The 26,966-nt window shown below is 35.1% G+C and overlaps 1 protein-coding gene across 1 annotated transcript in view; it reads left to right on the plus strand.

Moving 5' to 3' along the window:
* Positions 1-26,966, plus strand: part of ARHGAP42 (Rho GTPase activating protein 42) — a 384,162-nt gene that overhangs the window by 221,981 nt on the left and 135,215 nt on the right. The gene's annotated exons all lie outside the window — the stretch shown is intronic.

A 26,966-nucleotide genomic window follows, 5' to 3' on the forward strand; every position in this document is an offset into this window, starting at 1 on the left:
CATGGATCAACCTCACTTTTAGAAAATTAACTACTATTCTCTGGGAATCTTGACACAAAAGAAATCACCTTCATGGGCATGAAAAATTAACTAAACTGAGCCCAACTGAAAGATGAATGTAGAAGTTGTCTCTACTATTTATAGGAAATTTGCCCTAATGTTATTGAGAAAAGTAGAGTTAAAATATATATTTATTATTAGGGTGATTGGATATAGTGAAAAGCATTGGCTTAGGAGGAAGCAGAATTGGAGTCAAACCCCACATCCTATCTGTGATAGTGATCACCTGTGAAATTTTGTTAATCAAAGTCCCTTAATTCCCATGGATACCTTATTTACAAAATGAAAGGATTTGATTAAATGATTTTTGAGATCCATGCTTGTAATCTCAGCTTTTACAATTTTTTGTTTGCTTGTTTTTGTTTTTGTTTTTCTCTGCAAAGCTTATGGACTATTCTTAGAGGAAAATGTGTAAATTCATTCCATTTTTTTCTGGCTCCATACGTGGAAGAAAGGTGTTTTGATCTTTTACTTCATCTGTTAGAATGACAACTGAAGGCAGAACTTTGTTTACAGTATGCATCATTTCCAATTGCAGGCATATTTTCTGCCTTTCTTACTCTCTTCAACTCACTCATTTGATTTAAATAAATATTTATCGTTGTTTTTGGTTATATCATTCTTCTAACCCTGTAATGAGTAGCAGCATAGTACAGAGGGAAAAAATTCTGGCTCTGAAATCAAAGGATCTTCTTTCAAATGTAGCCTCTGATAATTGTTCCACTCACTACTTTTGCTGAGTCACTGATCTCTAAAATCTGAAGCTTTAACTAGGTGATCTCTCCATGCCTTCCACTTCTAGGTCTTTGATCCTTTATGATCTCTGGAATCGAAATTAAAAAACAAAACAAAACAAAACAAAACACCAACCTATTAGTCTGAGGATGCATCTAGTTAAGAAATTATTACTTAAGCAAAGTTTATTTTAAAAAATGACAGTAATGCAAATTTATTTTGTTTCAGAAGCATATAGAATTTTATTTGTGCATTTGTCATAAGAAATTGCATTCTTTACCACATCTTAAGGCCTAACTCGTGCTTGGTAAATGGTTTCTTTGGGGAGACAAATTCTCTTATATTGGGGTACTTTACTTTCTAAAGGACAGAGCATAAAGATTGGCAATGTGAAAGCATTGTTTTCTTAACTTATTTTACTTTAGTCAGCTATTTTCTAAATGGAGTAGGGGGTGGGGAAAGGATTTGATTATGTATGAGATGAGATCATGCTGTATAATAAAAAAAAAATCTAGCCAATTTGTACACGTAAGTGAAATATATGCCAAACAAGAATTACTTTTCGATGAAGTCATGAAAATGAAAATTTCACTTTTGAAATAAACCAGATCTCTGGGATCTCTGTTGTCCGCCAATTGATTCTGTTTGTATTGCAGAAAAAAAAAATCCCTTATGACTTTTCTTTAAAATTTCTTTATCCAGAAATTGAGTTTTGTTATTTTTTTAAGTTTCTTGTTTGAAAAAGGAACTGGGAAGAAAATATGTATTCTATTGTAGCATTGCATGTTGGGGATTCTGAGATACATTAAATATCTTGGATATGCCAAATAACTGAACTTTAAAGTTTTGATGTATTTTCTAGCACAGAAGTGTCAAACACATAGCCAATGCTCTGTTGAGTACATACTGTACTAGAATGAAATGTTATTGAGAAATAGTTAACAAAATAAATACAGTAATACATAGGTAAATTTACATTTTGAAACTAAATCAGTCTGCAGCCTACAGGACTTCTTATGTACAGACTAGTGGTCATTGTTTTTATTTAAGTTTAACATCACTGTGCTGGCAGATTCAAATCTAAGTATGCTTCTGTATTGATCTTTGCCATTGATAGACTCTTGTAACAGTGGTTTCTTTTATTCTAATTGAGGAATGTCTTCTATCTCACAGTTGAGCATCAGTAGCTGATGTTTAATAAATGTTGATTGGTTGTTGATACCAACCTGAACAAATATCAATCAATAGAGACCAGACTTTATTTTAGGTATTTTACCCTCATTGAACACCACAGAGCCCATAATAGAAATAAAGCAAGTAAAATGTAGTGGATGTGTGAAAACTTTTACTTAGCACTCAAACACTGTTAATCAGTGTCTGAGAATGCAAACTGGAGAAAAATCCTATGAATGCATAGAATGTTAGGAAACCTGTACCTATCAGAAACGTCACAATATAACAACCCATAAAAATGGGACTTTATTGGATTTTGAAATTCTTTTATTTGTATTCTTAAGGCTAAGTAGGTATAAGTTTTGAACAGTGGTGAATAAAGAAAGGAAAAAGCAATTATTAAGTACTGACTATGGGCCAGGCACATAGTAAATCTTAAATACTAGGGATGTAAATATAAGCAAGAAAAAACAGTTCCTGATCTCAAAGAGCTTATACTCTAACTCAAGGTAATACACAGAGAAGAGTTGGAAGTGAGGAGCAGCATATTTACAATGCCATATGTAGGACCAAGTTAACACCCTGGGTACTTTAGAATCAGCCGGAGTCAGGATAAGCAAAAGTCCTTGGTCTTTATTCTTGGTCGAAATGAGAGGGATGGACACAGGAATCCCCACACCTCTCTTCTTCCTCTCCTGGCCAGGAGTCACTCTGGCTTGTCTTACTCCACCCTCTGATCCCTCCTCCAAATCTCTCTCTATACCAACAGATCGAGCCAGCACAGGATAGTGGGAAGGGCCATTTTCCAAGCATATGCTAATAGAGTATTGTCCACTCAGTAGTTAGCCTTAAGTGCTCAGTTGTCCAATCTCAGTGCATGAACTCAAGAGTTTTCAGCTCTTCACATCTCCTGCTTTCCTTTGTTTAAGAACACAGATGGTCACTCCCTCCCTGACTTTTCAGGAAAGGAAGTGAAAACACTGAAAAGGAGATGATCATGCCCTCCCTGACATCTCAGGAAGGGAGATGAAAAGCACCAAAGGGAAGTGGGGATTGCTAGTGGGTTTCTGGGCTTAAGGCTCTTATTAGAAACAGGTATGCACAAACCCATCAGCATGGAAGATATTACACAAGCACATAGCAATAATGGACAGAGTCTTTAGTGATGACTCTCCCCACAGTCAATGCAGGTTCGATGTGGTGTAACAAACATGAATTGTACATGCAAGTAGTGGTATAACAAACAATATAAATCAACATGGTGGTGTAAAAGATTTCCAGAAGTCCAAGAAGGAGGGTATGTAAACAACAGTCACACATAAGCATTCTTCAGCAGCCAAGAGATAGTCCAAAACCAATCTATTGTCCATTGCTTCACGTGTCAGGGAATCCAATTGGATTCCAATGGAATCCAATCCAATTGGAACTTCCAATGGTCCTGGAAGTTTTTGAAGTCCTGCAATAGTCTTTTTATGTGTTAGGGAATCCAATGATTCCAGCAGATTTTGAAGTCCTGCAACAGTCTTATCCTTTCTCAGAGAATCCAATGATTCCTGAGGGTTTTGAAGTCCTACAACAATCTTATCATGTCTCAGAGAATCCAATGATTCCTGAGGGTTTTCAAGTCCTACAACAATCTTATCATGTCTCAGAGAATCCAATGATTCCCTGAGGGTTTTCAAGTCCTACAACAATCTTATCATGTCTCAGAGAATCCAATGATTCCCGAGGGTTTTCAAGTCCTACAACAATCTTATCATGTCTCAGAGAATCCAATGATTTCTGAGGGTTTTGAAGTCCTACAACAATCTTATCATGTCTCACAGAATCCAATGATTCCTGAGCATTTTAAAGTCCAACAATTTTTTATGTCCATGATTCAAACACCATAATTGCCAAGCTCTTTCACTGGTGGGCACAGTCAGCAACGGAACCACCTGATGTTTCTTGGGTCTTCTCCTTGGTTTCCAGATTTTTCTCTTTTTCTGTCTCTCTCTGATGGACAAGGCGAATACAACTCATTGGCACCCATCTGATTCCTTCTCCATCTGTAGAGATACAAGCAAACCCTCTCACCCAAGCAGTTAACCTATCTGGTCCCTTCCATTCACCACTTTCTGAATCTCTCCATATCACCTGGTGATTATTTAAAGATAATGGAGCTGCTCCCACTGGACACTGCCCTTCCGGTGGGTTATAAAACCTGTCTGCCAGAGCCAGTGCATCTTTGTCAGAAATCAAGAAGTTAACAGTATAAAGGGCTAGATTTAGACGTTCTCTAGAGTTACCTGTAGCTCCCCCTTTCTTCTGTTTTTGGAGGAGCATCTTAATGTCTCTGTTTCTCCTCTCTATTATTGCCTGTCCTTGAGGATTAAAGGGAATTCCAGTGGTGTGTAAAATCTTATACTGTGCACAAAAGTGTGCAAAATTTTTAGAAGTATATGCAGGTCCATTATCTGTTTTTATTGCTTGTGGCACACCCATAATTGCAAATGCTTGGATAAGGAATTCAGTGACTACTCGGGCTGTCTCTTTTGCTGCTGGTATTGCAAAAGTGAATCCTGAAAAAGTGTCTACCACAACGTGGATTAAAGACGGGCGATCAAAAGATTTATAATGGGTCACATCCATTTGCCAGATTTCATTGGGTCTCAAATCACGAGGGTTTTTCCCTGGAGGCAGTGTAGGAGCATGGAAAGGAAGGCAAGCCATACAGGTTTTTACTATGCTCCTAGCTTCCTCTCTTGTTATTCCAAATTGTAGATGTAAAGCTTGAGCAGCCTGATGATATTTAGAATGACATTCTTGGGCTTCTTGAAATAAAGGAATATTGGCCAACATAGTTAGAAGGCTATCTGCCTTTGAATTGCCATCAAAAACAGGACCTGGAAGTCCACTATAAGATTGGACATGTGAGATATAAATCTTACCTGGATGCTTTCTTACTTGTCCTTGAAGTTCCTTAAAGAGCTCATATATATTAGAGGCTACAAATTTTATTTGGGCTGTGGCAATTCTTTGTACCACACCTAATGAATAGGCTAAATCAGATATTCTATTTATGTCTTCTGGATAATAAGTAAGAGCTAGAATGATCACATACAATTCATTCAGCTGAGTGGATTGTAAAGGAGTTCTGACTATTCTCCTTATAGTTAAGTCACGAGAGTATACAGCACAAACATTATGTTTGGATGCATCTGTAAAGGTAGTTGGTCCTTTAAGAAGAATTTTAGAAACCTTTTTTTCAAGAATCCATCGCCAATTATGTAATAGTCTGGTTATCTTTAATGGAGACCTGTGTGCAAAATTTGGAGCCATAGGTAACAAAATTTGCCACTCTGGGATGGTCTCACAGCACACATTAATTGTGCATTAGTATAAAAGGTTTATATCTTGTCAGGTCTTGTCCCAGATAATTGTACTGCTCGCTTAATGGCCTTTAATAAAATTCTAGCCACAAGCACTGGATAAGGAGTAAGGTTTTGTTCTGGTTGTGCTGGAAGGTTCACCCACTCAATCACACTGTCTCCTTGATTAATGACTGCTGTGGGTGCCTCTTGTGTAGCAAAAACTGATATTTCCAAAGGTTTTTGGGTGACTCTTTCAACCACATTGGATAAAGCTAGTTCAACTTCTCTGAAAGCCCCTTGAGTTTCTTTTGTGAGCTGATGTGGTGAGTTTAAAGCACTGTCTCCCCTTAAAATGTCATATAATGGTTGCAATTGATAGGTAGTCAGGCCTAACACTGGACACATCCATTGGATATCTCCTATCAATTTCTGAAAGTCATTTAAGGTGTTTAACTTCTCTGTTCTTAAGAAAAGTTTTTGTACTATGAGCACCTTAGGATATACTTCATATGTTAAATATCGAAAAGGAGCATGTCTTTGAATTTTTTCTGAAGCTGTGTGCAATTTGTAGTATCTTAGTGTTTCTATGGTCTTTTGTAAACATGCTTCTAACAATTTGTTCCACATTCCAATATATCATCCATATAATGTAATAACATTACTTTTGGAAAAGCTTTTCTTACTGGAGTAAGAGCAGCAGCAACATACATTTGACATATAGTAGGGCTGTTTTCATTCCCTGTGGAAAAACTGTCCATTCATATCTTTTATAAGGCTCAGCTAAGTTAATGCTGGGCACTGAAAAGGCAAATCTTTTCATAGCCTCCTTATCTAGAGGGATAGAATAGAAGCAATCCTTTTTTTTTTTTTTTTTTTTTAATTTAATAGCCTTTTATTTACAGGTTATATGCATGGATAACTTTACAGCGTTAACAATTGCCAAACCTCTTGTTCCAATTTTTCACCTCTTACCCCCCACCCCCTCCCCTAGATGGCAGGATGACCAGTAGATGTTAAATACATTAAAATATAAATTAGATACACAATAAGTATACATGACCAAAACATTATTTTGCTGTATAAAAAGAATCAGACTCTGAAATATTGTACAATTAGCTTGTGAAGGAAATCAAAAATGCAGGTGGGCATAAATATAGGGATTGGGAATTCAATGTAATGGTTTTTAGTTATCTCCCAAAGTTCTTTCTCTGGGCATAGTTGGTTCAGTTCATTACTGCTCCATTGGAAATGATTTGGTTGATCTCGTTGCTGAGGAGAAGCAATCCTTAATATCTATAACCCAAAGAGGCCATTCTCTAGGCAATTGAGTAGGAGATGGAAGTCCAGGCTGAAGAGTTCCCATAATTTCCATCTGTTCATTCGCCTTTCTTAAATCAATCAATATCCTCCATTTTCCAGATTTCTTTCTTATAATAAATACTGGGGAATCCCAAGGACTTTGAGAAGGTTGTAAGTATCCTTGGTCAAGTTGCTCCTGTACTATATCTAATAATGCTTTAATTTTATTGCTACCTAAGGGCCACTGTTCTATCCACACTGGTGTTTCAGTTTTCCATTGGATAGAACAGGTGAAAGTGTTGGCAGGCCTTCAACAGTCCTAAAAAATCAAAGTACTCATTTTTAATCCTAATTGTTGTAAAATGTCTCTTCCCCACAGAGTGATGGGGATTTTTTTCAAATATAAAAGGAATAAAAACTCCTGTTTTGTTTTCAAAAGTCCATCTCAAAGGGGCAGCACTAACTTCAGCTGCTATTGATCCCCCTACGCCAGACATGTAGGTGTCTGCTTTAATCTTTGACCAGTGACTGGGCCAATTGGCACCTCTAATGACTGTACGATCTGCACCTCTGTCTACCAATCCTTCCAATGATAGGCCATTTATATAGATCGTGAGCATAGGTCCGTCAACTGTTACAGCTGCTGTCCAGTATATTCTTGGATTTTGTTGCTTGGAGTCAGAATCTGGGCGACTATCACCAGATTGCTTATTAGGAGTCTGTATCAGTAAACCTGATGCTACTGCTTCTCCTGGGTGATAAGTCACACATTGTCTACCTGTATTAGTGATTGGGATATTATCTACACATTCCCCAATTTCCCACTTCAGTGTATGAATGGACACTGTTTTGTATGTACTCTCAGGAGGTGAAATAGTCAAGCCTACTGTGCCTGGAGGCAAGGGATCCATAGGCTGGAGAGGAAAGATTTCACTTCTCCAGGAGGTATCTCAATTGTCCCAGCTGCATACAATTCTATTCTCCCCAATTGTAACCCCTTTCTCCTATCAGATGGCTTCCTGGCTGATTAGTCATGTCTGAGTACTGGACTTCTAAGCACTTTCTGGGTGTACCATCAGCTGCCATAATTCCCCAAGTGTTTTTTGTCATCCTGTTTCCCTGAATGAGTCTACATTCTGAGGCCCAATGGAAGCCTCTGTTGCATTTTGGATATGGGATATTGGGTCTTCTTCTCCCACCCTATTTTCTCATTCTGTCTCTATGCCAACATTGAGTTTCCAGATGCCCTACTTTACCACATTGAAAGCATTGATGAGCCTCTCTGGAAGTCCCTTGCCAAAAGAGACCTTGTCTTTTCATGTTGGGATCTTGGGAAGTCTGCATCACAGCCTGGGTATAAAAGGCATTTGTGCCCACTGTGGCTCAGCATCTTATGATCCCCTCTAAAGGAGCGTCCTTGCACAGTCCTAGTATAATTCTTCTACATACCTCATTAGCATTTTCTTTAGCAAGTTGCCTTATCAAAATGTCTGTTACTACATTTTCACCATTAGTATATATGATAGCTGTCTGCAAACATCCCACAAAATCAGCAAAGGGTTCATTTGGTCCTTGTGCAATTTTTGTGAAGGCCTTGCCCTTGTCATTATTATTGGGTGTAAAAGCCCATGCTTTGATAGTAGTAGCAGCAATTTGCTCATATGCTGCTATGGAACAATTAATCTGTACTGAAATTTCTTCATAAGAACCTACACCTATTAGTTGGTCACAGGTGACTGAAGTATGAACTCCACTTTGACTATTTTGTTAGGCTTGTATCCTACAAAGCTCACTATATTCAGAAAGCCACAACAAGTTTTGTCCACGTTCTAAGCATATCCTTGCTATAGATTTCCAGTCACTAGGGGTTAAGACTTCATAAACCAAATTCTGTAATAACATCTTAACATAAGATGATGTAGCCCCATAAAGAGTGCAAGCCTTTTTCAGGCCTTTGAGGATTTCTGTGTCAAAAGGAGTGTTTCTTCTACTTTCTTGATCTGAAGGGTTAACTGTTGAATCGCTGGATACATTCCTGGTTTCAAATCACCTATATCCTTCCCTTCCTCTGTGGTTTTAAGTACTGCCTTTTGCAATCTACTCACAGAGGGGGTGATTGCTGGGGGAAGGGGGAGGGAAGGAGGTGCTGATGGTATCACTGCCCTCCCACTACTCCTTCTCCCTCTATTCCAGAAGGTGGAGTTGATGGGGGCGTGTCAATTACCTGCTACATAGGCAGGGTTGAAGCTGCCTGGTGAGAGGGAGAATCACCACATTCTTGAACCTCATTTAAGTCCTCATGCCCCCTGGCAATATGGTCATTAAACTGTTCTTTGTCTTCTTCTTTTTCCTCACACTTCCTCATCTGGCTGTTCTGAAAACTTTTCTTTTTTCTATAACTTTCAGGATTCTTTAAGGCCAATTGTATTATGTGGTATTCTTTGGAAATTGAATTGGAACCGTTATCATTATAATATTCACATAGTTTACCTCCTACAAGTTTCCAATTATCTGCCCTTATATTTTCTTCATTGAAGAACCAAGGGGACATATGTTCTGATGTATCCAGGAATCCTTCAATCTTCTCCTAAGTCATAATTAAACCCTGTTTCTTTATCAGTCTGAGTATGCTTCCTGTAGATCTCCTTTGGGGTGGGGTTGGAGGTGGGGGTGGGGATGGGGTTGGGGGAGAATCTTTTCCTAATATCTGCCCCATTTCAGCTAGAAAAGGTTACTAGTTTAGCCCTTAACAAAGTAAGTTCCCTTTTTGTCTATTAAAATACTCACTCAATTTCCTGGTCACCAGGGACTTCAATGAAAGTAGGTCCTTGGTCCACACATTGGGTGCCAATTGTGAGTACCGAGTTAACATCGTGGAAATTTCAGAATCAGCCAGAGTCAGGATAAGCAAAAGTCCTTGGTCTTTATTCTTGGTCGAAATGAGAGGGATAGACACAGGAATCACCACAACTCTCTTCTTCCTCTCCCAGCCAGGATCACTTTGGCTTGTCTTACTCCACCCTCTAATCCCCCCTCCAAATCTCTCTATACACCAACAGATCGAGCCAGCACAGAATAGTGGGGTGGGCCATTTTCCAAGCAGATGCTAATATTGTCCAATTGGTAGTTAGCCTTAAGTGCTTGGTCGTCCAACCTCAGTGCATGAATTCAAGAGTTTTCAGACCTTTACAGCCATAGTCTAGAAATGGCCCAGAGTTTTCCAGGAGACTTAGTTTCAGATAACAAATGGTGAAAACTCAGGTATTAGAGCACAGGGTCTTTGGCTCTCTAAGGGCAAAGTACAATTGGTTCTAGTGAAAGGGTTAGAGGAAGACATTTGGAATGTAAGGGACATGGTCTGGAAACGATGAAGAAATGATGTAAAAATCTGCTTCTAAGCAAATTAAGACAAAAGCTCAGCTTTCAGATCCCAGCGTACCAGAGGAAGAGTTCATGTTCCAATGGGAAAAAATTAAGAAGGGAATGGGTATAGAAGACGCAACTTTATTTGGAAATTCCTAATATCAATTGAATTTTGTTAAATTATTGAAATTTATTGAAAGTCCCCATACAGAGCACAACTTAATCTGGAGCATTTTCTGAGAGTGAACAAGTTTTATTCACTTTAATTCACCATACAAGTTTTGTGTTGCTACTTTTAAAAGAGAGAATAAAAGTAGGCAGATCTAATGCCTGGGTAGAAAAAGTGTTGTTACTGCTGTTTTTTCCTTCTCTTATCATGTCCAGGTCTCTGGGGATGGAGCTTGGCAGGGGAGGACTTTCAGGCTTTAAAAGCCAGATTTTCAGCAGATTCAATTGCCTATAGTAGGCCTTAGGAAAAATCATATTAAGAGCATTATTGAGGAAATTTTAGAAAAGCTCATCATGCCAAGGAATTAGCAATCATCAAAAGTCAAGTGAAGACCAGGTCATTCACCCAGAAGTAATAATACTGATAATGTGGGGTAGGAGTGGGTGGGATGCCAAGCATTGATATAATTTGAAAAATAAAATAAATGAAAACAAGGCAAATGGTTAGAATGTGTGACTGGGAATGAGTCCAGCTGAGCTATATTGACTACCCTCCTCCCCTTCCCACCATAAAGGATTTAATTGGCAAACTCCCTTGATTGATAGAGGACTAGAGAAAATTCATTTTTGTTTTCTGCTTTAAAGAACTGGAAACTCTCTTCTTCAGAAATTTAGACATGGCAAATAACTACATTCTAGCATTTTGAGAGACCCCCCAGCAGTAGCTGTCCTCCTCCCTGAATTAACCTTGTGTTTATTTTCGAACTGATGCAGATGTGAACATTCTTCCTTCCCAGTACTTCCCACTACCTCTCATGGAGTGTCTTAATAAGCATTTAATGTTTAATTGATTGGTAGCATGTCAAATTGAGTAAGGAAGACCTGCATTCAAATCATATCTCAAATAGTAATGTGGAATTTTGGGTAAATCACTTAGACTTTCTATATCTTCTTTTTCCTTATATGTTAAGTAAGGGTTAGACTTAATGGTCTCTTCTAGCACTAAACCTATGATACACAGTCCTATATTGGTTGACTAATAACTTCTTAGCATCAAGAAATTGAATTATGTAAAACATCTTAATGAGTCCTAATGTCTGAACTCATTAAATTCTTAGCCATTTTATTTAGTCCTTGACTCCACAAACTTCAAAACATATGATAGAAAGAAACCAGTTCTATCCACTATGGAAATAACTTAAATGCATCATGCTTTCAGAATTGTGTTTGATAATCATTTTTATTTTAAACAACAATGTATACTTTGAATTTTTAAAAGTGCTCTGCTTGGTCACTATAGACATGACATAAATTAGCATGGGATACACTTCATATTAAGATCATGCCTACAAAAGCTCCAGTTTTCATTTAAAAACCTTATCCAAAATCATCAAAGCCTTATAAATTTGTATCTATATAAATCAATCATTAATTTTGGCCAATATTTAAAAAACAAAACTGACTTACTGCCTAAGAAAATAAATGTCAAGTAATAAACTTCAGATTGAATTTTTAAGGCTCACTTACAAAGGCATATCTAAAGTCTACACAGCAGATAATTTTAAAAATAAGTGCAGAGAGAGACTATTAGCTAAAAAATAAATCTGTTCACATTTTACACAAAAGACTAGCTAAACATCTTCTTTTGTTAAAACAAAAGAGGCACTTGGACACTGATGTATAAAGTCAGCAGTTCTTCTTTGTTTTCTAAGTACTTTAACAAAAACGGAGGGTTATAATCCAAAGGAAACATTGACCTTAGTGTTTCAGGTGGGTGTTCCATTCTTGTCTAGACTAATGAGACAAAAGAGGTCATTTGGAACAATTATTATTTTTATTATGAATAACTTCTTGTTCAGTTGTTTAAAGTTGTGTTCAATATTTTTGTGCCACCATTTTGGGGTTTTCTTGGTAAAAATATTGGAGTGATTTGCCATTTCCTTTTCCAGCTCATTTTACAGATTCTTTAACTGAAGCCAACGGGTTCATTAACTTGTCTAAGTCACATAGCTAATATATATCTGAGGCCAGATTTGAACTTAGAAAGATGAATTTTCCTGACTTTTGGCCTAGTACTCTATCCAAACCATACCACCTAGCTGTCCAGTAAATCTCTATGTTTATATAAATTGATATATTAGTATTGCAGAAAGAACAGTGGGTTTGGAACCAGAAGATCTGAGTTTGAATTCTGACTCCCCCGCATACTTGATATGCAGACTGTTAGGCAAAGACCTCAGTTTTTCTTTTTGTTTTCAAATCTGTATAATGAAGCAGTGGGGTTAGAACAGAGATTTTAAACTAGTAGCCCTTTGGGACTGGGGGTGTTGCCTGAACAATATTAATATGTTTTGGAAAATATTTAACAAAATAAATGAAAATATAATAAATCATTATCAAAGTCAATATGCTCCCAGTAAGAATCTGTTTCTATTTGAGTTTTATCCCATTAGACTAGCTAATCTCTCATTTCCCTTCCAACTCTGCATCTACCATCCTTGAAATATATTTTTGTTGTTCATTTGTCTCAGTTGTGATCAACTTTTTGTGAGCCCACTGGGGTTTTCTTAGACAAGATACTAGAGTGATTTATTATTTCCTTTTTTAGCTTATTTTACAGATGATGAGCTGAGGTCAATAGAATTAAGGGACTTACCTAGGGTCACACAGTTAGTGAGTGTCTAAGACCAGATTTGATCTCAGGAAGATGAATCTTCTGATGTTTAGTCAAGTACTCTATCCACTATGCCACCTAACAGCTTTTAAACTATACATATCCATAGAGAATCTTGATCTTGGAGAATTCTTTTATCAAAGACCAAATGACAATAAGTTGGAAAAAAGGTAGGTAGCAGGGATTCATCCATTGAGTGACTATTTGTTCTGAATGACTCATCAATTCCATCTAATTTTAAAATGCTTTGTTTTTATGATTGCTTTATGTTATAAATTAAATTTTTTTTTACTTTTGATATATTACTTTATGAGCTGTCTAAACATGGTTAAAAGACTACAGAATGTTTTTTGGGAAGTAGCCTTTAATTCCTCATGGCTCTTAGGTGAACATCATATATGATGTTAATGATAATCAAAGACCTGCCGTGATAGTGCAGGAGTCATGTATATCTACATTTGAGTCTAGGATGACTTCACTTAGCCAACAGAGCTTGAACTAAATGTTGTGATTTTTAAATAGCATTTTAATGGTTTTTTGCATTCTGTGTTTGTTGAAGAAATGTTTATTGAGCCAAATCATGTCAACCAAACATAAACTCTGATGCTGTAATCTTTAGGGCATCAATTTAATGCTTGACATGGAATTAATCACTAAGTTTATAAATATTATCTACAACTATATCTTTGCTAAGAGGACAATATAATGCAATACTGAAAAGAACTCTAAATTTAGAGTCCAAAGACTTGAGTTCAAATGTTGGTTCTGTCATTAACTACCTATGTGACTTTCTTGGCCTCAGTTTCCTAAAATGTAAAATATGGGGGTTGGACTGGTATGTTCTCAGGGCTCTTCTACCTTTCATTTTATGTTCAATCAATATCTTCCACAATAGTAGCTAATCTTATTATATGGTTTTAAGATTAGTTCAAAATAAATTCATCACTGACTTTGAATTTGTCATTCTTTTTTATCCATGTTGCCTGCACGTCATCCAATTCCCACTGAACTTTGCTTTGGAACCACCTTGAACTTATATAGATGAAGTGTTACCTCCATCTTGTCTGCAAACAGGCTTCCATTACTTTTGACCATCATTTTCAAATTATGCCTGGCTGTCATAATCTCCCTCCTTTTTACTTTCAGTTTCTGTGAACAACCACACATGAACAAATCAAAAGTAAATGTGGCAAAATTATAAAAACAGGTCCAAAAGAAGTAATCAGGTGTAATAGTTTTTTTTTTTCCTTTTTTGTTATCTTAAAAAATACTATTATTTGAATTGGCTTTTTAAATAAAGAGGAGGAAGGATATGGGAGGAACTATATAAATTGAATTATCAATAAAAATTATTTAAAAGAATTTATACTTCTTGAGGGCAGAGATTGTCTTATTTTCTTTTATTTATAAACCTACTACTTAGCACAAAACTTGGAACCTAGTAATCAGTTTTGAATATTTTACTATTTACTGATTCCTTGTGCTTTGAATTAATTTTAAAATGAACTACTGCCTTATCTAAAATGATCTTTGCTTCTTACTTAGCTTGACTTCATAATTCAAATACTTTGTTTGAAAATTCCTTGAGATAATTTGATGTGAATGTTATAAGTATTTTTCCTAAACCCATTGTTTTGGGCATACAGATGCTTTCTTAGGAACTCAGCAATTTTCTTTTCATATATTCAACAAATAACTATGATGTGACTTCTCTGTTCAAGATATTATCTTAAGTTCTGAGGAGGAAGAGGGCATATAAAATGAAAGAAAAGCTCCAAAGAGCTTAGAATCTAATTGGGGAACTAAGACATTTGTACAGATAACTCCAGTTTATAGAAGATGTTGAATAAATGAATGAAAAAAAGCATATTTTAAGTATTTATTAAGTCTTAGCACTATGCCAAGTGTACAAATACAGAAGGATTTCTTGTCCTTAGCTTAAGTTTACATTCTTGGTAAGGGCTAACAGCACATATTGGGAACTGATGGTTCCCAAAAAAACAAGGGTTGTTTTTTTTTTTAATTTAGAAACTCATAGGAATAGCAAGTAGAGTAATGGAGAAAGAGATTGAACCATCTTTCTCAGTAGCCATCCTTTTCACTAATATCGCAGTACTGATTGAATTTTGGTTCTAGAGTTGAATGGGGGAATTCGGAAAAGATAGTCTCTGATCTAGAGAGTCAGCAGCAGGGTGGTTGTCAAGAAGATGATCAGTATATAAAATGAAGCTTGGCTTGGGTTAGCTAGTATAGCCATAATGAACAATGTGAAGCATTTGCTATTTTGGATAGTTTGGTTCCCAAGCCTGGAGTTCCAGAGAAGAAAGGGCATGGTATATGATTTGCAAGGTGCTTTGGCAGTTGGATATAGTGGGCCATGCGAGACACTGCACCTCAAAAGAGCAGACTTGGGATGGTTGTTCAGTTGTTCTTGAGATGGACTTTGAAGGACATTATCAATCAGATGGGAGATCAGTGAGCACTTCCTAGAAGAACAAGGACAGTCTTCATGGATTTAGTAAAACAAGTTGGGAATGTATTTTAGCAACATAGAATAGACATATCATGGAAGGAAGATGATAGGTGGAGATAAATTGGTTTAACATAAAATTTCAAGCATTTTAGCAACTGTTCCACTTGGCTGGGAATTTAGTTTCTGTAATACTAGAGTTCCTTGAAGTCAAGGACTGTTTCATTTTTGTATGTTCCCTCTTGACTTGCAAGTAGAAGATGATTTAATAAATATTTAACAAATACTTATTAATTGGTTGCTTTGACAACTTGGAAAAATCAGGTAATCATTTTGACTAGGTCCATTACAAATTTATTTTATAAAACTTCAACTATGCTCCCACTCTTCATAGCATTTCTTCCAAATCTTTTTCTCCTTCCTCAAAATTACAATAGTGCTCCCTTCCTTTACTCTCTTAGCTAAGAACCTTGTCTCCTATTTTATAGGAAAAAAAAAAAAAGTGAGGTCATTCACCAAGACACCTTCATCTTCCCTATTTAATATTCTGTCACTCAAGTATCTTTTGCTACTCTCACCTTCTACTCTTGTCTCACATGATGAAGTGATCTTTCTCCTTTCCAAGGCTAATCCCTCTACTAATATGATTGATCTCATTCCATCCTGTCTTCTCCAGTAGATTGATTTCTCTTATCATCCCTACTTATTTTCACTTATTTTCCTCTCTACCGGCTCATTTCCTATTGCTAACAAATACACTCATGTGTGGGCAGAAGCAAAAAGCAAAAATCCTCATTTGTTCTTTCTATTCCTGCTAACTTCTATGTCTCATCTGTCCATTATAACTGAACTCCTCAAAAAAGCTGTCTATAATATGTTACTCTACCTTTCACTCCTCTCACTCTCTTCTTAATCTTTTCCAACTTGTTTTTGATATATTAGCTTTTTAATTTTCAAAATACTTGCAAAGATAATTTTCAACATTCACCCCTGCAAAACCTTGTGTTCCAACTACTTCCAATTTGGCTTTTGACTTCATCATTACATCTAAACTGCTCTCTCCAAAGTTACAATTTAACTTTACAAATTAATGATTTCTTAGTTGCCAAATGCAATGACTTGTCCTCAATCTTCATTGTCCTTGACTTTTGTAGCCTTTGACACTATTGATCATTCTATCCTTCTTGATACTCTTTTATCTCTAGCTTTGGGCTATCATTCTCTCCTGGTTTCGCTACCCCAAGGTTAAGTGATCTGTCCAGGGTTACATGGCTAGTAACTATTCGAGATCAGATTTAACTGTTTACCTCAAGTTGAAATCAATCACTCCCTTAATGAAGTTCTAACTACACAAGTTTTGAATGGTATCAGGCTACTTTCCTGTGGTGAATCACTGGATGCTGATTCTATTTCAATTGAAATTTATAAGGTTGTAGGGGAAGGGTCCACTGCTCATACAAAAGCTGACTGACATTTTCCAAATTATATGGCAAAAGAAAATTATGTCCCAGGAGTTCAAGGAGGCTTCCATTGTCCTTCTCTATACAGATAAAGAGAAGAGATTGTCCTGTGACAATCACAGGGGAAGTTTCTTACTCATTGCTGGCAGGCATTGCCAAGAATTTTCTTAAATAGGCTGATCCTACACCTGAAAGGTTGTTTACCGGAAAGCCAGTGTGACTTTAAAAGGGGCTGAGAAACAGTTGACATGGTATTTGCTGCCTAATAACTCCGGGGAAAATGGCAGCAGCAGCACGATGGGTTTACGTTTGTAGTTCTGACTAAAGTCTTTGATACTGTCGGTCACAAGAACTCATGGAAAATTATGTCAAAATTTGATAGCTCAGAAAAGTTCATTAATATAGTTGCACAATTTCATAATGGCATGCTTGCCTGGGTTTGGGAAAATAGAAAATGTTCTTGAGCTTTCTCAGTCACCAATGGAATGAAACAAGGCTGTGCGCTTGCTTCCGTGCTTTTAAGCATGTTGTTTTCAGCTGTGTTGTCAAAGAATGAGGACAAAATTGACATCAAAATCAGCTGTCTCACTGATGGTAAACTCTGGATACAAGCTAAAACTCAAGTAGAAGTAGTGTTGGTGCATGATTTTTTGTGTGCAGATGATTGTGCACTCAATACAGCCTCTGAAGCTGAGATGCAACAAAGTATAGATTGATTCGCTGCTACTTCTGCTAATTTTGACCTAACAGTTAACACCAAGAAAACACAAGTCCTCCATCAGCCAGCACCACAGTATCTGTCAGTTACAACAAATGAGAAGTTTTGAATGCTGTGGAAAAGTTCACTTACCTTGGCAGTGTACTATCCAAGGTTGTCCACATTGATAAGGAGATTGAGACACAGCCTTACCAGAGCCTGCTCAGTGTTTGGGAAGCTCCAAAAGAAAGTGTGGGAGAGGAGAGAGATTAAATTGACTACCAGACTGAAGTCTACAGAGCCACTGCGCTGATCTCATTGTTGTCTGCCTGTGAAACCTGGACCAACCCCACTCCAGGAAACTGAATCACTTCTATTTGAATTGTCTTAGAAGATTCTGAAGATCACCTGCCAGGATAAGATGCCAGACACTGAAATCTTTTCTCGGATTGAACTGCCAAGCATTCTAATTCTTCTGCAGAGAGCACAGCTCTGTTAGACTGGTCACATTGTTCACATGTCAAATGTGCATTTGCCTAAAAGACTGTTTTATAGAGAACTCATACAGGGCAAGCTCTCATAAGGTGGTCCAAAAAAAAAAAACCAAAAAAAAAAACAATACAAGGACACTCTCAAAATCTCTCTTAAGAGCTTTACAATTGATTGTATGACATGGGAGGCACAGGAAACTGCCCAGCATGGTATGTCTTCCTCAGAAAAGGTGCTGTGCTCTATGAGCAAAGCAGAATTGAATTTGCTCAGATGAAATGCAACATGTGCAAAGCTAGAAAAGCTACCCAAGGTGTGCATAGGGAGTATTTGTGCCAGTCCTGTGGCAGAGCATTCCAAACTCAGATTGGTCTGATAAGTCACACTCAAAGAGGCTGCAGCTTGATTCTAACATTGTGATGCTATTTATTCCTCTTTGAGAATGAAGGGCAACAACCAGAACTAGGTTTTCCCTTCTCCTTGTCTTACCCCTGCTTTATTTGATCCTTCTCCAGAAGGCATGTTAAAGGTGTTTCAGGGTTCTGTCTTATACTACAGTACTTAATTGATCTCATCAGCTCCCATGGGTTTTAGGCTGATGATACTCAAATCTGCCACAAGTTTTTCTGCTGATCTCCTTTAGCACATCTCCAACTGCCTTTTAGATATCTTGAATTGTAGGACCAGTAGACGTCTTAAACACAATATATCAAAAGCAGAACATAATATCTTTCCCTCTAATTCTCCCTTCCTCCTCCCTTCCCTATTAACTATAAAAAGCAACATCCTCTTCCTCCCCTCCAGTCCTTCAGACTCAAAACATAGGTGTCATCCTGGATTTCTCATTTCCCTCTCATATCCAAACTGTTGCTAAAATGTGTTTATTTCACCTTTTCAACATCTCTCATACGTCCCCTTCTCTTCTTTGATACTGCCATTGCTCTGGTGTAAACCCGTATCATCTCACATCTGAATTTATTACAGTAGATTGCTTGTGAGTCTACTTGCTTCTAGCCTCTCCCCACTCCAATCCATTTCCATTTATCCACTAATAAGATTTTCCTAAAATACAAATCCAATTATGCCATTCCTCTGTTTAAAACCTCCAGTGGCTTCCTATTACTTCCAGGAGCAAATACAGTATGCTGTGTTAGTCAAAGCCTTTCATAACCTGATTTCTTTCCTACCTTTTCAGTCTTCTTACAACTGACTTCCAACTTGTATTCTTTGGTCCAGTGACACTAGCCTTTTGGATGTTCCATGAACAAAATACTCCAGTCTCTGGACTCTGGGCATTTTTTTTTCTGGCTTTTCCCTATGGCTGGAATATTATTACTACTCTGCTTAAACTTTGATCTCTGTTGTTTCCTTTAAGTCCCAACTAAAATTCTACCTTCTACAGGAAGCCTTCTCTACCTTCTCTGAATTTCAGTACCTTCCCTGTTATAATTATGTTTACTGATTGATTAAATTTTTTTTGGGGGGGAAAATATTCCTTCCCCCTATCCTTTTGGGGTGGACCTTTTTGCTTAACTATGATGTATTCCTAGGCCCTGAAAACATTTGGCTACCATTTGGAAGTAAGTGATAGTTCTAATGATATTTCCATCTGTTCCCTGCAACCCCATCTCACCAAAGCTTTCAAAATAAGAATTCAGATTCTTTGGAAAGCTAAGTGATTGGTGGTCTCCTGATTGTTGAGGCCTTGTGGGAGACAAAGTTTAGTGGACTTTAGATTTTATTGGGGTCAGATGTTTTTGTAACACTGATTTGATTCCTGGTAGCATCATTGAAAAGTTACAGGATAATAACTACATTCTCAGGTGCAATTAGATTGTTGTTGCAAACCAACAGTTGTTAGGGTTTTTTCCAATTAATACAAATAATACTTAGGGTAATTAGAATAATCTACTAACTAGATGGTTTGACCTTGGATAAATCACCTAAATTCTTTGAACTAGATATAGAAGGTCCCTTTTAGCTTTAATATTCTGTGATTACATAATTTAAGGCTTATTCTAGACCCAGTGTCTCAACTATAGTCTTTTTTGTTTATTTTAATTTTAATTTTATTTATTCTGAATTTAAGAAATAGAACAAATACTTCCATATATATTCAATATTCTATATGATATATAATATATAGTTCTATATATAATATATAAATATATACAAAATAATTATATGTAATATATAATTCTATATTATAATAATAATATAATAAATATGTATATATAAAAGGAAGAGCAAGTTGTACATAAATAAATTATATATATTTACATATATATTATATATATAATAAAATAATCATGTAAGTTTCTTCCCTGCTCTCTTTTTTTTCCTTCCCATTCCCACTCTAGGGAAAGCTACCATTGGACAAAAATCTGTATACATGCTGCTATTTATCTGTTCTTTCTCTAGATGCAGATAGCAATTTGGGTGATTATATTAATCAAAATGGCTTAGTCACTCAAAGTTGTTCTTCAAACAACATTTCTCTTATGTGCCATGTTCTCTTGGTTCTACTCATTTTATTCTTCATTATTTAATTCAACACTGTCCATGTTTTCACAGTGGTTAGAGCACTGACTGGCTCTGGAATCAGGAGAACCTGAGTTTAAATTCAATCTCAGACACTTAACACTAGCAATGTAACCTTGCCCAAGTAATTTAAACCTAAAAGCCTGACCAAGAAAAAGAAAGACTATCCATGTTTTTTCCTAAGATTATTGAGCTCATTATTTCTTGTATCACAGTAATATTCCATCACAATCATATATCACAACTTGTTCAACTATTCCCAATTGTATCATTGCAATTTCCATTCCTTGCTCCCATAAAGAGAGCTAATATAAACATTTTAGAACATGTAGGTTCTTTTATTTTTTCCCCCTAATAACCTTTGTAAATAGACCTGGTAAGTAGTAGGATTAGCTATAGTCTTAGATGAAGACTCTGTCCATCTCCCTATCTAGTGAAATTAAAATAACAAATATTCATTAGGTGCCTCCTAAGCACTCTGCTAAAATGCTAAAATTGGAACACAATGGGGAAGGAAATGGCAAATCATTACAGTATCCATGGAATTTTCTTGACAAAGCACTTTCTATTTTCTGACCACTGGAGATAGTGGTCACCATATTGAACGTGCATATTTGATGAACATGTAAAAGAATTTTTCAATTAATTTCCTTCATCTTAGATATACTCAAGATAAAACAAGTATATCCATAATAGAAACAGAATTTCATAGTTGCAAAGCTCATCCAATTCAGTCAATCATTGAATGCCTTTAATCATGTTCCTGAAAAAGTTATCCCATTCAATGTTATTGAACTTATGTGATAAGAGAATCCAGTCACTCCAGTCTGACTTTTAGGAATCTCAGATTGTTAGGAAGTCCCCTTTCTATGAGTTAAACTTTCTTTTTCTGCAGTTTTCATCCCTGCCCCTTCTTTAATGGTTCAGGCTTCTGTTTTGAAAAGAGAATTTGATTTTGAGTGAAAGCACTTGGGCTAAATCCTTTCTCTTATTTCACTTAAAATTTTGGGGTCAGTTTCTTCACTGAAAAGCTGAAGACTTTGTGCTTGAAGGCATCTGAGGTCTTATCCAGCTTTAAATCTGTGATCCTATGAAAGCTTTAAGTAGCTGTCATGTTTCCTCATATCATCTTTTTTCCCCCAGACTAAATATGTCACTATTTATTGCTATTTATATAGCACAATTTTGAAGCCCTTCAACAGGATTGCCTGGTTGTCCTCCTTTCTAACTTATCAATAGCATTCCTAAAATGTGGCAACCAAAATTGAATTCCACATTTTGACCAGGCTAGGTCAGAGTATAATAAGACTATTACCTCCCTATCCTTATACATTTTCCTTTACTTAATGCAACCTAGGATCTAAACTTTAGCTTTTTTAGTTTACACATCATATATTTGACTTGCATTAAGCTTGCAGTCAACTAAATCTCTCCCAATTTTTTAAAAAGAAAAACTACCTTCTAATCATATCTCATCTATCTTTTATTTGTGAAGTTAATTTTTTATCCCAAGTACTAGACTTTTTTTAACCTTATTAAATGTTGTTTTACTTAATTTAGTTCAATGTTTTAATCTATTTAAATCCTTTGAGATTTTAAATCTGCCATCAAAGTACAAGAAATCAGCAGATAATTTCAAAGACCAATTTCTGTTTTCCCCAGAATCTGCTGGTATTTTTCTCAAACAACAAAATATTTTAAACTTACCTTTCATTATCTTTTTCCTACTCCTCATTTTCCCACAGGAATGACTAAAAACCGTGTCAGAAGCAAAAGATTTTAAGGGGTCTGGGCAGTCTGCAAATTAGAGGAATCATCACTACTAATATGAGATATCTTTACATTTTTTCTGTTTAAAGCTAGTTTTGTGTAACATTCATTTAGGGAAGCATCTAAGAGTATATGCACTGGAATTACAAAATTTGACTTTGAAGTATTTTTTCCTTACCTTATCATTAACTAAGAGAACAGAAATTTGATCTGAGTCTCCTTTAAGATGGGTTTGCTTCCTTTTTATCTAAATGACTCAAGTATTTTCTTAAATATATATGTTTTAGTAGATACAAGAAAGTATTGCTATTAAAAGTAGATATAGGAATACTATTAAAGCAACAGTGATATAAAGCATATCCCAAGTTAATATGGTTTTCTTTTTTCCAAGTCATTTGTTTTCTGCCACGATGGCCTTGCCTCAGGAATTCTTTAGAATGTAATAACACCTCTGACATATGAAATATTCGTGAAATGTGAAATATATGTATTTAATTTCATTTTAGGGGGACCTTCGCCACTTGCATCCTTCTGAGGGAAAATGTATTTTCAATTGTTGGACTTTTAAAAGATGTATAAAACATTTAATAGCTTCTATAAAATATTTAGCACTCACATGTCAAATCAGAGTAGCTAAAGCTATTAAAATTTGGGTATACACAGCCACTCTGATATCATGACAAAGAAAACAGTACTCCATCCTTTATTGCTAAAGCAGAAAGTCTTACTTTTAGTTAGTCAGCAAACATTTATTAAGCCTCTGTCATGTGATAGCAACTGTACTAAAAGCTGGAGATACAAAGATAAAAAATGATTTTGCTCTCAGGGAGCTCACAGACTAATAGAAGGAAACATTATGTAAACAACTGCGTGCAAAAAAGATATATACAGGATTAATTGGCGACAAGAAGAAAGACCCTAATGATAAAGGGGAATCAAGAAAGAAAACTTGTACTATTACAAGGCTGGGATTTTAGCTGGAACTTAAACAAGGCAGAAATGAGGAGGGACAGATTTCTAGGCATAGAGAACAGCTAGTAAAAATTCTTGGAATTGTGAGATGTAATTCATCAGTATGGGATTTTTTTGTTCCACTTTTTTGGTGTATTTATTGATGGGATAATTATCATGTAATATGGCTTTATATTTTTTTAATTTTATCTTTAGTTTTATGAGTGCCCATTTGCAAAATGGAGAGAAAAGAAAGGGACAAGACTTTGTGATTGATGGATACTTGTATTAAATCCCTAATTTCTAACAGCTACACTGACAGAGCAGCTTCCTGTTGCTTGTTTTGTTTTTATAAGCTTTTCCTCTCTCTTTTTCTTCCTCAGCACTACAGGCAACATGATTTACTTGAGATACCATCCCAATTTACCTCCTTTTCCCTTGAAAGAGTTCTTCAATTCTTCCCAAGTTCTAGTCACACTTCTCCAATTGGAGAAAATACACACACATATAAATATGAAAAATTAATGCTATATATCAATGTATACATATCTGTATTTGCATGCATATATATGCATAATATGTTGCTTACTTTATATCTAGAGAATCAAAAAGAGCATAGTTATAAATTTTTCCATGCCACCAAGTCCAGTATCTTTAGTTATTGGGAAGCCAATTTCAGAGATGAGACTGAAGATTTGTGATATCATTCATTCTTAATTTCCCCTTTTTTTTCTTTTTTTACCAACTGCTTACAGTATTTTAATAAATCAAAAAATTAATTAATGTTTTTTAAATTTTTTTTCTTGCTTCTTGAATTAATGGGTTTGTTCTATATAGGTCAATTAAAACTAAAATTTTAATATACAGAGGTACTTTTTGGTAGATTTTTTGACAGAAATTCTCTTTATATAAATGAGTTCATAAAATGTAAACTCCTTGATGTTAGATACTGTTCTTATTTTAATTTTACCCCCAGGGCTTAATATAGTTCTTGATACATAATTATTGCTTAATAATTGTTTCATTACTTATGGGATTCTTGTTTAATCCTATCACATATTTTCCATGTTAAAGTTCATTTTAAAAAGCAAAGTATTTTTTCTGAAGTAATTTACTATTAAAAATGAAATATACAGAAAGATTCATAATAAATTCAAATATATATGAGATATGTAACATCCTTAACATGTTTTTGAAAATGTCTTAAATGTTTCATTTTCTACAAATATTTGGAAGAACAGCTCCTAAATTTTTGTAATTTCAAATTCTACTAAAACCAGCCTTTACAAGTAAAAGACCCTTGGCCATTTGAATATATGCCCAACTTACAATATTTTATCTGAAAGTGCTGAAGAAAAAAAAACAAAATAAATAGGCTGTTATATATATATATAGTTATAGTTATATATATATATATATATATATATATATATATATATATAGTAAGTTTTGTTTTCTAAATGGACTCAAATGGTCCCATGTTTTTAAACTTTTATCTACTGAGAAAGAAATCTTTAAATTATTGCCAATTCTTACTGTGAATGAAACTAGTGGAAATAATGATTTACTTTCTTACATTCAAAGGAACAAAGAAGAAAGAGGGGGGAAAGGAAAAGGAAATGATGGGGAGGAAGACAGGGATATTCCCATTACATATAATTGTCATTTTTAAGAAACTTTTTTTCATGTGGTAGTTTTTTTTTTTAAACAAAAATAGTGTATTTTGTCAAAATTTTTTATCCATCTATTGATATAATCATGTAATTTTATAATTTTTGTTATAAATGAAGCTAATTAAATATATACCTTTTTCTAATATTAAGTTGAATCTGTATAACTAAAATAAATTTAGCCCAATCTTAATGCATAATCTTTGTGATGCTATTTTAATCTTTTTGCTAGTATTTTTATACATTTGCATTAATATTCATTGGAGATATTATCTATAGTTCTCTTTCTCTTGACTGTCCTTGATTTATATATTAGCACCATATCTGTATCATAGAAGGAATTTTGGATTTATTCTTTTGCTATTTTTGAAAACAGTTTATGTAGTAATGGAATTAGTTGTTCTTTTATTGTTTGCTAGAATTAACTTGGTGATACATTTGGTGCTGGGGTCTTTTTCTTTAGGACTTTATTCAGGGCTTGCTCAGTTTCTTCTGAGACTGGATTCTTAAAATATGCAATGAGGATAAACTAGAATCCTTTTCAATAAGATTAGTGATGAAGATATGAGGGGTGTCCTTTGTTACCGTTTTCATTTAACAGTTCTGGAAATGCTTATAAATGCAATAAGACAAGAAAAAGAAATTAAGGGAATAAGCATAAGTAAAGAAATTTTTTCATGTTTTGTAGATGATGTGGTGCTATACTAACAACTCTAGTAAGTTAATTAAAAATTACCTTGAAATAACAAAACTCAAAATTAATTTAAAACAATAACCAGCAAAATTGCAGGATAAAAAATAAATCAATAGTCAGCATTTCTATGTAATATTAATTAAACCCAATAGGAGGAGTTGGAGAAATTCCATTTCAAAAAGCTAAAAACCTTGTCAAATATTTGGGATTCAAGATACTAAGATGCACACAAAATCTTTATTAACACACCTATAAACCACTGTTTACAAAAATGTAAACCTGAATATGGAGAACTATCAGTTGCTTACAGTTAGCAAGAGTCAGTATAATAAAATTTGATATACAAGATCATAGATTTAAAGCTCAAAGTAACCACAGTAATCACTTAATCTAAGATCTTAATTTTTCAGATGAAGAAACTGAGTCTCAGTGATGTATGTTGACTTAAAAAGGATCACTTATATGAGGTAGTGTATGTGAGTAGGATGGATATATAAGGATATTACAGTAAGTAAATGAAGTAGAATTTCAACTCAAAGTCAGTAGTCATGTCATTCACCATTAGAACTTTAAAATTTTAGTAGAATTTCCATGTTAAGAATACAAAGTACAAAATACAAAATACTTTAAAATAATAATCTGTACTTTGTATTCTTAACATGGAAATTCTATTAAAATTTTAAAGTATCATTTTTTTTCCTATTCTTCATTTTAAACATTGTAAAGTAAATATACTCTGTGGAATTAAGGTGCCATGGCAGAATATTTCCATTAAGTTTTGATTAGCATGTGAACAATCTTCATTTAGCTAGCAAAATTACATCTGGACTCTGAGTGGATCTGTTTACCAAGGGGCCAAAGAGGAATACTACACTACACAGACTTCCCATGCACTTCACAAGTATTCTTACTGGAATGCATCATGTTTATATGATAACATGAAGGAATTTCTTAAATACAGAGTAATGATGATGTACAAAACTAATTAAACTATAAGTATAGACCTACTGCTCAATTACAACATTGTATAGTTGGCTGAAATAAAAAAGGTCAAATCGGTGAATAGGAACTGATATTTTGAATTAAACCTTGTGTCATAGAACCAGGTGAACAGAAAATAGTATTTTACTATCTAGCCTTCAAATTTAATGTCTAAGTTGTGTATTTTTCTTCCTTCATTTTTGTTTCTGTTTTACTCTCTTTATCCCTTTATTGTAGGCCTTTCATAATTATATAAACTGATATTTTTATGTCCCTTTTGTTTTGGATTTGCAAAATGCTTTCCATTTCCAAATCTATGATTTGATCAATGTGGATTCTCCAGTCTGCATCAATGACAGTGTGGTTCAGTGGATAGGAAGCTGGATTCTAATATGTCCTTAATTAATCAATAAACAGA

This window comes from Sarcophilus harrisii, chromosome 3 (genome assembly GCF_902635505.1).
Source record: "Sarcophilus harrisii chromosome 3, mSarHar1.11, whole genome shotgun sequence".
In the NCBI taxonomy this organism is placed as follows: domain Eukaryota; kingdom Metazoa; phylum Chordata; class Mammalia; order Dasyuromorphia; family Dasyuridae; genus Sarcophilus; species Sarcophilus harrisii.